Below are 13,897 nucleotides of genomic sequence, written 5' to 3'. Positions count from 1 at the left end.
TCTGTACTTTTCAGATTTGTGCTGACTTTCCTTTTATGACCTAAAAACACAGGTGAAAATGATTTCTCAGATTACAAAGTAGGGTAATGAGGTAAAAGTGGGGCAGAGATAAGATGCATGAGTTATAAAACAGACAAGGGGAATTATAAATATATATGGTTTTTTTTTCCAACGTAACAATTTCATTTGTCAGCAAAGAGAACTGCTTTGAGGGAGGAGATTATTTCGTTCCCCTGCATATGTGCAAAATGTGCATAATAAGTCATTTAAATCAAGGTTATATGTTGTCTGGAGGCAATTATTCTCTTTCCTATTTGTCAAATATAAAAAGCCAATTGTAAGCAGTTTTGAACTGTTATTTTCTTGCAATTATGCAGTCCTTTGACAAAGGATAATGATTTACTTTACAAAGAGGGTGCTGCAGGGTTGGTATATGGAATTTATGGTCTAACAGGGAGAAATAATTAACCAAACAGGTACACAGGAGAGGAAGAGATGCAATCTAGTGTGAATGGGCTCATCCAAGGATGGATATACACACTTAAAGTCCTGTATAATCACTTTAAACCCATTTGCTAACATCTGGACACGATATTCACCCTGACGCAGACTTAATTTTGACCTATGTTCCCTGTCCAATGAGACGTCTTCAGGAAACAGAGACAGATAGTACTACTATCCTTGATTGCTATTTAGACGTTGACGTTAAGTGTATAGAGGCCAAAGAGGGTAAGACAAACGTTTCCATAATGAGTTCAAGCCCAGGAATAAAGCATGGGAAAGTCCTAGGCGGTGTCTGAATAGCATGCTATGAATGTGCTGGGCATTGCATGGGTGAGGTTTGTTTTCAGAGATGCCATCAGTCAGGAGGTTAATTATGGCATAGCATGGAATGTGTGGTACCGTTAGAGATCCTTCTGTTAATGTCTTGCTGAGTTCTACGGCTCTGCTTAAGTAGATATTTGTTTATTTCTAATTAGTCAAAAGATAAAGATCTTTCTTATGTTTTTCCTACCTGGGGCAATGTGCTTTTAGGTAGCCAAGGCTGCCCTCAAGCTCCACTTCTACAGTTCTGGCATTAGGGGTGTGTACCGTGGTGTCAGGCTGGTAGGAAAATGCCTTTGAAACTAAATAACCTCATTGTAATTAGGCCAGTCCATGGTTGTTTTATGTTTAATGGTGGTGCATGCTTTGTCGCTAGCCAAACAACAAGGCAGTGACGAAGAACAAGATCACAACGGGAAGGGCCACACTGTCCCTGGGATGCCAAGCAGAACTTTAAAAATTCTCCGCCCTGCCACAGTTTTTCGTTTCCTGGAAGGGGATTGGGTGGCTGGCTGGTTCTACTTAGCAGCCTTTGGTATTTTCCTGTAAGCATCAGTACTTTCCACTGTGTCTTCAGCAGTCTTTTTGTCTTGCTTTAGTTTCCCATCGTATGTCCCAAACCTGCAGTACTTGCTCTCACAGAAGAATCACTGCTTATATAATGACTGATAATATCTGATAATTTTTTTCACTGATTGTGTGGCTCTACTGAAAATAATGAAAGGTCTCATTAGCACCCAGGTGGCAATGCCTGTGCTTGCTGTAATGGGAAAAGGCATTCCACACTTTGTAAACAACACTTCAAATAACAGAAATTTGTATTCACTAGTTTTTCTCAGATGCTCATGACTTCTGATTTGGAGACACTTGCAACCAGTTTCTTCACACCTGACTAGAAAGATAGAAAAAAGTTCCAGTATAAAATTATTCTTTACATTCTAAATTCAGTGGACACGCCCTGACTTTTTCTCCTCATTGAGTTCTGTTCTGAGCCAAGATATTAAACTCCCACGCCTCATCATCATAGTCACAGCTTGTAGTCTCGAGTCAAGTCTACACAAGACTTCTACATTACTTTCAGAGATCCTGCAGCATTCTTTTTTTTTTTTTTTGGTTTTATATTGTTTTTAATATTTAAATTATTCCTTTTTCTTACATATTAGTATATTTTATTAATTTATTCATATTACATCTCAATTGTTACCCGATCCCTTGTGTCCTCTCATTCCTCCCTCCTTCCTGCTTTCCCCCTTCTCCCCTCCCCTATGACTGTGACTGAGGGGGATTTCCTTCCCCTGTATATGCTCATAGGGTATCAAGTCTCTTCTTGCAGCATTCTTTTCAAATACAGTCCCTGCCTACATTCTCCTCCAGGTACCACTGTGTGTACACCAGTCCCCTTCACTCCCAGATGTGCTACTTTAGAACTTTGTTGGAGGTATTTGTGCTTCCATCTGGATCCTGTAGAAACAGTTCAAATTGTGAACGGATATACAATACAGCCATGAACACAATTTTGATTTTTTTTTAATAAATGGGAAATTAACAGAGAACATTTTAATTACCTAATAGATAGTGGAAATTAATACTTGTTTTGAACATAAATGGTAATTTATCCTTTGTGTTCAATAATAAAAATAATAAAGCGACTTATTTTTATTTTCTATTATGTGTGTTAATGTGTAGATTGTGCCTGTTCATGAGGTCCAGTGTTGTATTTTTTATAAATGTACGTATGTGGATGGGTCAAATCTAACCTGCTTTTGGACACCAGGCTAAAAATTGTTCTACTTTCAAGTGGACTCTCTTCAGTTTCCAACGTGCAGTGTGAGAGATCTGAGAAAAATGAGTGAATAAAAATTTGTATTGTTTTAAATATTGTTTACAAAGTATGGAATGCCTGTTCCAATTACAGCAAGCCTAGGCATTGCCACATGGGTAGTAATGAGACCTTTCATTGTTTTCAGTAGAGTCACACAATTAGTGAGGAGAATTATTAGTTTTTATCAGTCATTATAAAAACCGTGACTCTTCTATGAGGACAAGAATTGCAAGGTTGGGACATATGATGGGAAATGTATTTTTATATACATTTATATGTGTGATGGTAGTATGCATGCATCATATATATATATATATATATATATATATATATATATATATATATATGAGTCATTCTAACTCAAGAAAAATGAAATCATATTGTAATTGTAGCATGCGTTTTTCTGATGCCTAATGATACTGAGTGTTATTAATACATTTTATTAGCCATTTCTTTTTTTTTCCCCTCTGAGAATTATCTATTTAGAACAGCTGCCCACTTGTAGTGAATTACTATTGTTTTATAGTTAAATTTTTAGATTCCTTTTACATTATATTTTAATTCTGTCAGACGAGGAGGTGGCAAATATCTTCCATTTATAGGTTGTAGTTTTTACTATGTTAATTGTTTTCTTTGCTATGTTGATGATGCTTAGTTTGATGCAATCTCATTTGCCTCGTGTGTGTGTGTGTGTGTGTGTGTGTGTGTGTGTGTGTGTGTGTCCTGTGTTTTTATTGTATTGTCCTGAAAAACCATGCACATATTCAAATTTCAAAGTACTATCTTCGATTTAGATCTTTGACTCTTTTTTTTATCATCTTAACAGACTCAGAGAGAGGGGTCAAGTTCCAACATCATGAGAGTAACCATTACGTTTCCCCAGCAGCATGTGTTGAAGATGCTGTCCCTTTTTTCAATGTGTGTTTCTAGTGTCTTTGTGGAGCAAAGGCTAGAAATGTTTACTGCTGGCGACTCTATCGTGTTCTTTAGTCTATGTGAACATGTTAATGCCACCATCCTCTCTATTTGTTCCTCGTGCTGTGTATTTTGTCTTGACACCAGGTGTCACAAATCCTTCCTTTTTGGTTTCAGGATAGATTTGGCCGTTTGGAGTTCTTTTTGTTTCCATATCCACTGCATGGTAGTTTACTTCAGCCTTGTGATGACTCCTTTGGCGTTTCATGGTGATTACACTGGGTCTGTGTAATCCTTTCTATAGCAGGAACACGTTAACAAGACAGATCCCCTGATTTTTTTTTTACATGTTTTTTTTTTCTCTTTCTTTCATCTGTGTTTCGTGATTTCATCGTAGCCTTTCATTTCCGCAGCTAACTTTATTCTTAGTAATTTTGTGTGTTTGGGTTGATCTATCTACCTTTTCTTTCACTCCCTTCCATCCCTCAGGCGTCTCGCTCCCCCCCCCCCCCCCGCTTACTTACTTTTGAACAGGGTTATAGTGCCAGGAGTGGTTGTACATGGCCTATAATCACATCAGGAGGTCAAGGCTAGTTTCATTTATATAACAACTTGACACTCTGCCTTACTCCTCTAAGCACAGTATGATTCCTAAGTCCATAGTCTACATCTCCATCCACCATGCCACATCCTTCTTGACTTCCATATTGCCTTCCTTCCTTTATTCTGGTACTAAAGATTGAAACTTTAACTCTGAATGACTGTCTATTTCTTTCTCTCACCTCGTTAGTCTGGAGAAAAAGTGCACTCTGAGTAAGAATAATGAAAGTGAGCACGCTCCGTCATGTCCCTGACCCCACATGCTTTCACTTTTCTCCAGTCTGTATGATGTCACTCATGAGTTTGTTTATCTCACAAATCCTTTTTGATGTTGGCCTGCAATCCCTATTCACCCAGTTTTTTCCCCAAAGATTTTAAAAATAAAGGCACATTGAATTTTAGGTAATTCTCACATTTCCTCTGAGGTGATCATGTGTGCTTCTTCTTAAAAGTTTTTGGTCTGACATGCTCCATTCACTATTTATGAATGTTGGACCATGTAGTAAAATGATTCTTATGAGTGAGGGTTCAAAGTTGTATTAAAAACTATGGTGTACCAACAAAAAATGGTAGATACATGGTACTGTATCAAGATACATACATCTAAATTGAGAGTAAGAGAAGAGTAAAAAATATCATAATATGCTTAGCTCAAGGGGAAAGTCAGGGTGAACTGCACATTGTTTTAGCAAGATATGAGGACTTTAAAAGTCCACCATAAGCAATGGTATCTGTGTATGTGAAATAAGCTGAACAGTCATAGAATGTAGAAATCCTCCAGGGAACTGGAATATAATCTTAGGTTTTCTGTGTCCAAGAAAATATGGCAACAATATGGGAGAATAGTTGAGACAGTGGTTTGAAATCGGTCATAATGTAGACTACATTTCTGACTTTCTTAGTAATTAGCTGTGTGGCACTAATGGTGTCACTTAGTATCGATGAGCTAGGGTTTCATCACAGAAAAAAATGGGGTTAGTTATGGCTAAGAGTTTTTGTTCATGGAATAGATAGATTTTTTGGTTTGTGGAAGAGATGGAGATACTTATATAAACTGGTTGATATACTAGTAGCTAGTTAGCAAGATAATAACTAGAAAGAAAGATGGATAGATAGATTATAGACAGATAAGTGTATATCATGTATATATATATATATACAATATAATATATATTCAATTGGGTGGCAGATAGGTAGGTAGATCGATAAGGTAAGAGGATGGGGAGAGAAAATAATATTTTTTAAAAATATTACTGCAGTAGATATTTGCAATTTTTGAAGTAAGCTTGAAAATTTCAGCTAGAGTTGTAGTGAAGTGGTCTGTTATAAATATGAAACATTTTAAAATTCACCCCTTTAAGAAAAATGGTCAGTTTATAATTATTTGGTTAGCAAATAATTTGATGACAAACCTCATGTTAAAAATTCAGTGATGAGTAATTATAGCTGCATTTTAGATTAAGGTGACTGTATACCTGACATCCAATAGGTTTATATACCACTATAATATTCAAATAAGAGCAATGGAGTAAAATGTTTATAATTGAATGATATTCTTTCTTAAATAAGTCTAATATGAGCATGTTACTATATAATTAATATAACAATGTACTATATTGCATAGACTTTAATTTCCTCCCAAATATTTCCCATAATTAGGTTGACAATTGAAATGAGTTATTAGCATTTGATACTTATGTAGGTCATAAGGAGCTTGTTTACATTATTAATTTGCCTACAGAAACTTTTTCATTGACTAAAAAGAAGCAAGCTTGAACACAGATTCCCTAAATCATAGCAAGTTACAGAAAATAATATTTTATCGATCAAGTATTCAAGTGTAAAAGCAACTTCTTTTTACTAGGATGATTCAGATAATTGTCTTAATCTGTTTCATAACTTTCTACTTATAGATGTATCATTAATGCTAAAAGTAAGAAGTGTGGGTATACTTTAACAGGGGTGGTCAATCATTTAAGTACAAGTGATACAGCCTACATTAGTGCCTGTTTGAATCAAATATGAGCAGTAAAATTTATTTTCAAAGGTGGAGCACTGATTAAAACACTGTGAACTGAAAAGTAATCCAGATAAGCCTGCGAGAAACAGTTACACATTTTTAGAACAGTACATTTTTCTGTTTTATTTTTCCTCAGCATTCCTACTTGCTTTTCATAGACACTGCGAACCCTTGTTCCTTTCTTTTAAAAATTATAAATGCTAATATTTAAAACCAAAACATAATCATGCAATTATTAATACAAATAGCACCTTATAATATATGGGCAGCCGTTTTAATAATACTGTGGTAATAACTAACTTTAATAAAATACAGTTCATTAGCTATTTGCATAATTCATTTTCTTTCTTATTTAATTAATGTGAATTCTAGCAAGTGGAATACAAATGGCTCAACCTTCTGCCTTTAGCTTTTAATGCAGATCCCCCGTAACACTTTGACTGCCCAGGGTCCTCTGGTCTATTGTCTCTTCCTTTGCCTTAGTTACAGTTGATTTCTGTCAACATAAATGTTCCCTTTTGTGCCTTCTCTTGGAAATGTTTATCATTATTTCAAGCAAAATTAAGATGGATGTTTGTTAATAATTTCTTAAGCTTTGCTTTTGTCTAAGCTTAAGAATTTTGTTACACATATGCATATTTTTACATTGTACATTTATATTTCTTGGGAAACATTAATATAAAAGCATGCACTGCGTTATGATTACTTATTTTCATATTATGTGTAAATAATTCATATGTGTTTATTCTGCAGAGGACAGAGAATAATACATGTTCTCTATACTTCCTGTGTTGAGTATTTGTTGAGCATGTAGTAAACGAAAGTGAAAGAGTGAACCGTAAGTGAAGGACAGATTGGTGTAGCGGAATACAGTAGCACGTCATCAGGTCTGGTTCTAAAGACACTCTGCAGAAGCTGACTGGGGACCACTGTTGGTGCGGTCAGCTGTAGATCCCAGGAGAGTCCCAGGCAGAACACAGAGTCCCCGGGGCAAGACTGCTAAGTAAAAGAACAAATATCAACAGCAATGTTACAACATCAAACCAGGGACTTACAGAAAGCCAGCAGCAACCCAGTAGGGAGTTAAAGCTTTCTCTCCGCAGATGAACTGGTCATAGCTGAACTTTTGGCTTCATTTTCCAACTGCAGGCACACGTATATCTTGGGATAAACAATAGTAACATCTGTTGGGAATGGTTCACCTTCTAGCTGCCCTCAAGGACGTGATAGTTTTACTCATGGATTGTTTTTCTGTCTTTCCTTGTTGTCACAGAGTTAAGGGGATCAGCCTGTTCCCAGGCAAAGAGCCTCGGAGGGCACTTTGGACAAACTTGTTTTGAGTCTGTACTTAAAGGGAAGCCAAATATGCTTCTGGAGCCAGATTCTCACTGGGATCAAAACTCATAGGACAGTTTGAAAATATTATATTCATTACAGCATTGATTTAGTAATATTAGTTGTTCATATCGTTTATGGGTATGTTATTGCACTCAATGAATAATATTTTATAATTAAATCTTATACTCTGATAATGGTGAATTTTCTTCTAAAGCAAAGTGTTTGGATTTAGTATTCCATGCCATTTTAATTGAACTAATAATATTTAAATATATGATATTGAACTTTTATTCTGAACTTTCTTTTCATCTTATAATGCTTTAAGTAAGTCTTTAGTAGATAGCATATGCAATACTAGGATTTGGGTTTTCTTTCCTGGAAATGAAATGTTTTCTCAGGTATGCCAAACTTACTTGCATCCGTTTTGACTGCTGATCATTGTACTGTATCTGCATTTGAAATTTTACTGTGCCTTTAAATTTAGTGCCTCATTTTTATATCCTATTGTTTGGTGATGGTTTCTTAAGCCTTTTTATATTGACATTATTTTAGAAATGGCATTATTAATATTTTTATTATTTTGGCTTTCTCATTCATAAATTACAATATTTAACCCATGTGCATTAGATTCCACCCATCAGATGGCTTAAGATTAAAACTCAGAAAGACATGCATGGTATATACATACTTATAAGTGGATATTAGCCACATAATACAGGATAACCACACTATAATACACAGACCTTAAAAAGCTAAATAACAAGGAGGACCCTAGAAAGAATGCCTAATTCTCATTCACAGGGGCAAATAAAATAGACACTGGAAGATGTTGAAGAGAAGGAACAGAATGAGAGCCTACCAAAGAGATCCTTTGAAAGTCCCCACTTGGAGGGGTAGGGTTATCGAAGCTGATGCTGAGACTCAAAGCAAAAACTTTGGGGTGGAACACAAGGAGTCTTATAGAAGAGGTGGGGGAACAGAAGGATCTGGAGGGGACAGGAGGTCTTCAAAGAGACCAATAAATCCAGGCAGGGTGTGATGTGTGCAGCAGAGACTGATGCATCAACCCAGGAACTTGCTTGGTGAGGACCTAGGCAGCACAGTCTACTTGTGGGTCCCATAATATGGGGAGTAGGGCCTACCTCTGACATGGGCTCTGGTGTCCACTCATTGATTTCTTCCCCCTTGTCAGGCTACAGAGGAAGAGGATGTAGACTGTCCAGATGTGAGTTGATGGGCTGAGGTCAGATGATAAAGGAGGTGAGCCCCCCCTTTCTGAAGACTGAGAGGGGAGTGAAGGGGGGATATTGAAGGGAGGGCGGGGCTGGGAGGCAGTGAGAGAGGGGTCTACAATTGGAATGTAAATTGAACAAATTAAAAATAAGCAGGGAATTTATAATAAATATTCTTATATTCTTTTATGCTATTTTTTGTTTAACTGCAATTATTTTTGAAGTCAAGGAAAACTACTGTTGATTTTACTATTTATTCCTCTGATACTCAAATCTAACATCACATACACAAGCTGTGTTACATAACATTACTCTATAATTCTGTATCTGATTTCTTTATTTTTATGACTCCATCATAACTTGCTAATACAGATGCTGTACTGGAAATTATTATGAATGGAAAACTCCCTTAACATATCTGAAAGTAACATATCTGAAAGTGTCTTTATGTGGGCCTTATACAGCGGCGTAACTGAGCATTTACTTTGTGGTTGGCATGAGTTTTCTGCTAATAAAGATATTTTCCCTGCTGGTCCTATCAGTCTTGAGATGCTCGTCTTCTACCATGTTTTATAGTTGTCCTTTGACTTTAATATCATGCTTAACTTTGAGATTCTTTAATTTCCCTGTAAGTCATGGTGATAAGGATTTCTGCTTAGCTGTCAATCACTGGACTTGATCAGCCTTCTCTCTCTGCACAACAATGGCTTTCAATTCTGAGCCACAGTTTTTGCTTTTTTCCTGTGTCTCTATTGTCTTCTTTTAAAACACCCACAGATTCAATTTGCTGGTTCTTATTCTGATCCCAACATTTTGTTTCTTCCTTCTTTCTTTTTTTCTTTCCTCCTTTCTTTTCTTATGATGTATCCCTTCAGAACTCCTTCCAAATTCCCCATTGGTTTTGCCCAATTTGTTCCTGTAAAATATTTTAAGACTTTCTTTGTGGAATGGTATGATAGTTCAGCAGGAAAAGGCTTTGCTAACTAAGGTTGACCTAGACCCACATGAAGCAAGAAAAAAAATCCCTTCCTCCCTCCAAAACAAGCCATTTTGGTTCATTTCTTTTATTGTATACCTACAGTTTTGTAGTTTTGATTTATTGGTGAATATTATTCAATAAGTTTTCTTGTGCACTATCTTTCCTCCTCCTCCCTTCACCACTTCTTTCTCCTCCTCTTCCTCCTTTTTGCTTTTGGTAAAACAGCTTCCTTGTGGTATATCTCAACCCTGACTCACTAGGAAAAAGTATCAATGTCAGGAGCTTAAAGAGTAATATGGTAAAATAGGGACAAATATGTAGCTAAGATAGATTGAAGGAATATAATTACCAATTGGAAATTTTTGGAGAAATCCACTGATAGAGTCAGAATCGATTCATTCTCTTTGCTCTTTTCTCCTATATCTTTCTCTGACAAATCAAAGCCTACTCTTAGGGGTGTCCGTCTACTTGGTAGCTGCAAAAAATACAGCTAGTATGAAAGACACTGTGGCCAGTGTACTGGTCTGGTAGTAATTCTTTTTCTGGTGGTAGTTTTTGCAGGAACCTGCAAGTTCCTGGCCTTCTGTTGTGACACAAGAAGACGTATATCAGTTGTCATGTTACTGTTTTGGCACAGAATTGCAGTATCATGCTAGAAATTAAAATTTAGTTTCACTACTTCATACATAAAAGAGGACTAAATTTTTATTTTTAACTATATGAATTTTTTGCCCTGTCCTTGGAACCAAGGACTTATGAACATTGGTCTATTACTTTTCTAAACTTTTCATGAATTTGTTCATCTTTTGTCCTTTTAGTCTTTATAAATAGAGAACATATTAGCTTCACTTATTTCTTGGAATCCTTTAGTGGACATTAAAGATCAGCTATGAGCTGTCTGATTTCAAATTTGGCTTTCTGTTTGCTCCTATGGCTTTTATATTTCCTTTGTCAGTGCTTGTCCCTAGATCTTTACTTTGTCCCTTTAGAGATGGTTTGTGCATTTAAACATTATTATATTTCACTTGTCATTTCAGTGTATCTGTGAAGGGAAAGAAGGTTCACTTTATTTCTAGAAATATCAATCATTGTTTATAAACCCAGGTGGAAATAAGAAGAGAAAGACAAATGAGACTAAGGAGAACTAATCTGATCCATTGATTAAAATGGCTATGGGAAGAGAGTGGTGGTAGGTGTGCTGAGCTTCCATTAAATAACGCCAAGGGCTAAGCAGAGAGGTGTGGTTCAGAATGTGAAATGGGCTGTTAAGAACTAAGTCTCTAAGGGGCTCAAGACCATACTCTACTAGACCATGGTAGAGTATGGTCTAGTATTTTCAAATCCTTGGTTTAATTCTCCACCCTTAGAAACAAAACAAAGAATAACAAAGAAGAAAGTAGTTTCTATCCATACAATAATGGGATGGCAATATATAGTGTTAGGGAGGCAAGAAAGGAACTTCTTTTAATTACAATTCTCCCAATTTTCAGATAGGATTTCTATATTTGAGGAATTAAGAAAAGTGATTAGCAGACCATTAAATACTTGATAATTGACTAGGCAGAAGATAATAATCATCCAGTTTTAATAAAGTGATAGAAGAAAGCAGAAATATTAATCCATCTATTTGGCCACACTTGTTTCTACCAAGTCTTACTGTGTCCAAATACCAATTCATCAACTTTATGTTGATGTGGTTATTGTTGTTCTAAAGACTGACAGTTCAACACTATTGCTGACACCAGTCTGCTCTTTCAAACTGAAGCCTTCCAGTAGCCATCCTCTGTAGCTGCCCGCATGTAGATCATAGCACTCCTGAACGCTAAGCACTAATGGTTTCCCAATGATCTTAACATAAGTCCAAACACTTTATGCATAAAAGAATCCATGATAAAAATACATCTGTCCTATTATACCTGGTCCATTTTCTTACTTAGAATGAAGTATATACTCACATAAAAATCTGAGATCCTATCAGAATGAAGAATTTCAGTACCATAAATAAGACACATCTTTAGCTGTGGCTGTACCCATCATTTCCCCCTACCACATCAGATGACGTGTCTCTTCTTACTTCATTACCTACCAGACATGAATACACCATTTACCTGGATAAAGCTTGCTAAAGTTACAGGCTTTTTCTTATTGGTCAATTCTTCTAGAACATGTGTTCTCAGCTTTTCCAATGCTATGACCCTTTAATTCAGTTACTCATGTTTTGTTGACCCCCAACTATAAAATTATTTCTTTTCTGCTCATAACTGTAATTTGCTACTGTTATGAATCTTAATGTAAATATTTAACATGCAGAGTCTCTGATATGCGACCCCTATGAAAGGATCCTTTGATCTCCATAGCGGTTGGGACCAACAGGTTGAGAGCAACTACCCTAGAAGTAAACAAGTTCCAGCATTTGCCAAGATGAGGTAGTTCTTGTTACCCCAATTATAACCACTCTGTTTTAATTTTCTCCTACTATAAGCTTCTCCAGGTTTCTTATAAATAGAAATAATCCTTTTTTTTTTTGTTCAGAGAATAAATGAATTCCTCAATATGTGAACAGATATATGCACAGTGTTCAATAGTAACTTTGTCTGCTAAGAATCAAATAATCTGTATGTGTGGCTTTTCAGAGCTACTCAGTCTTGTGACCAGTGGTGGTCAGGTGTGAGTACTGACCTGCTCCAGTGCCTTCAGTAATGCAACCTTGACTTTCAACAATGGCTCCACCTATAATCCCGAAACATAGATAAAAAGGCAGGAGGGCCTCTCTGCCCCAACCATAGCTTGCAGTTTGTTTTTCAGTTTCATGTGTTGGGGCAGATAAGTGTGGGCGGGTCTCCTGTGGACATGGGTCCTCTTCTGCATCCTTTCCTAGGACTCTGCTGTCTCTGTATGGGATAATCTTCGCTGGGTACGTTGAGATAAAAATCCAGGGATTACTCAGCTCCAGCACAGATTCAGGTTGTTGCCTTTTAAAATACTCTATGAAGCATCCTGTTTCCTAACCCTTCTGACTTGCATTGGTTGTGGCAGACTGGATTGGTTGTGTATATTGATGATGTTCTGTTAGTTTTGGAAGCACATGATATCCTTTAGACTATGAAAGGAATCAAATATCTTGTCAAGGGAATCTGACCAGACCTTGAGGTCAGACAATGGATATAATTAGGCCAAAATAAATAGGCTAGCCTTAATTATATGAATATACCAGCATCCCTGGCCAATTACTCTTATCCCATTGTTTCTGACTATAGTTTTGGAGGCTTGTTTTTATTCTATTAATCTACTACCTCTTTGAAATGTCAGATTTATAACTGTTTATATATATATATTTCCTCTTTTAAAATGATTATCTTATTTCTTGCCTTCATATAATAATGTTGCACCTTCTTTCTCTCTTGCTTTTATATGACAAATATGACCAAAAAGATAATTATTTGTACTTACATAATGTAGCAACTTATTTTGAAATACTTGGTCACAAAAACAAATGAGACACCAAAAGCACTTAGTGAACAAGTGTACATTATGGCTTACAGTGGGAAGCAGCAGGAGTGTTTAAATGACATCACGAAGCTTTTATTGTTACTAGTGATGTCACATTTCATTGCTTTTTATTTATTTTAATTTATACAATGTGAACAAGCATGACATTTTTCTAGAACTCAGAAAAGATGTGAAGCTTCATCTTCAAAGATATACTTTGATATATGCCTCATAGTTTGAATATTCACAATCTTGTACCTTTATAATTAAATATACATTATTGAATATATGTGTGTTATGAATAACTAAAATGCATTATACTAATTTGTTAAATCTGTATATTACATTTTAGAAAACAGACATCTATATCATTAGATCTTTAATAATAACATTTTGTTTAAAATAAAAATAATTAGTATCTACTGTAAAAACTCTATATCCAATTAAAGAAGAGACTCAGACTCAGCCAGTTCTGTTGCTACTCAGGGCTAAGATGATAGCAGGCTTCCCTACTATTATTTTTATATTTAACATAATTAATATTTATTTTTTAACAATGCCTCAATTTTGTACACTTTTAGAAGATTAGTTTTGAAATGATGTTTTTATTTCCCACTGAGATTTTGATTGGGAAAGCATTTAATTTAAAAGTTAATCTGGAGAAATAATATATTCAA

Source organism: Acomys minous (genome assembly GCF_964271855.1).
Source record: "Acomys minous genome assembly, chromosome: 11".
NCBI classification, from domain to species: Eukaryota; Metazoa; Chordata; class Mammalia; order Rodentia; family Muridae; genus Acomys; species Acomys minous.
The sequence above is the reverse complement of the archived record's forward strand: the minus strand, read 5'-3'. Positions refer to the sequence as shown.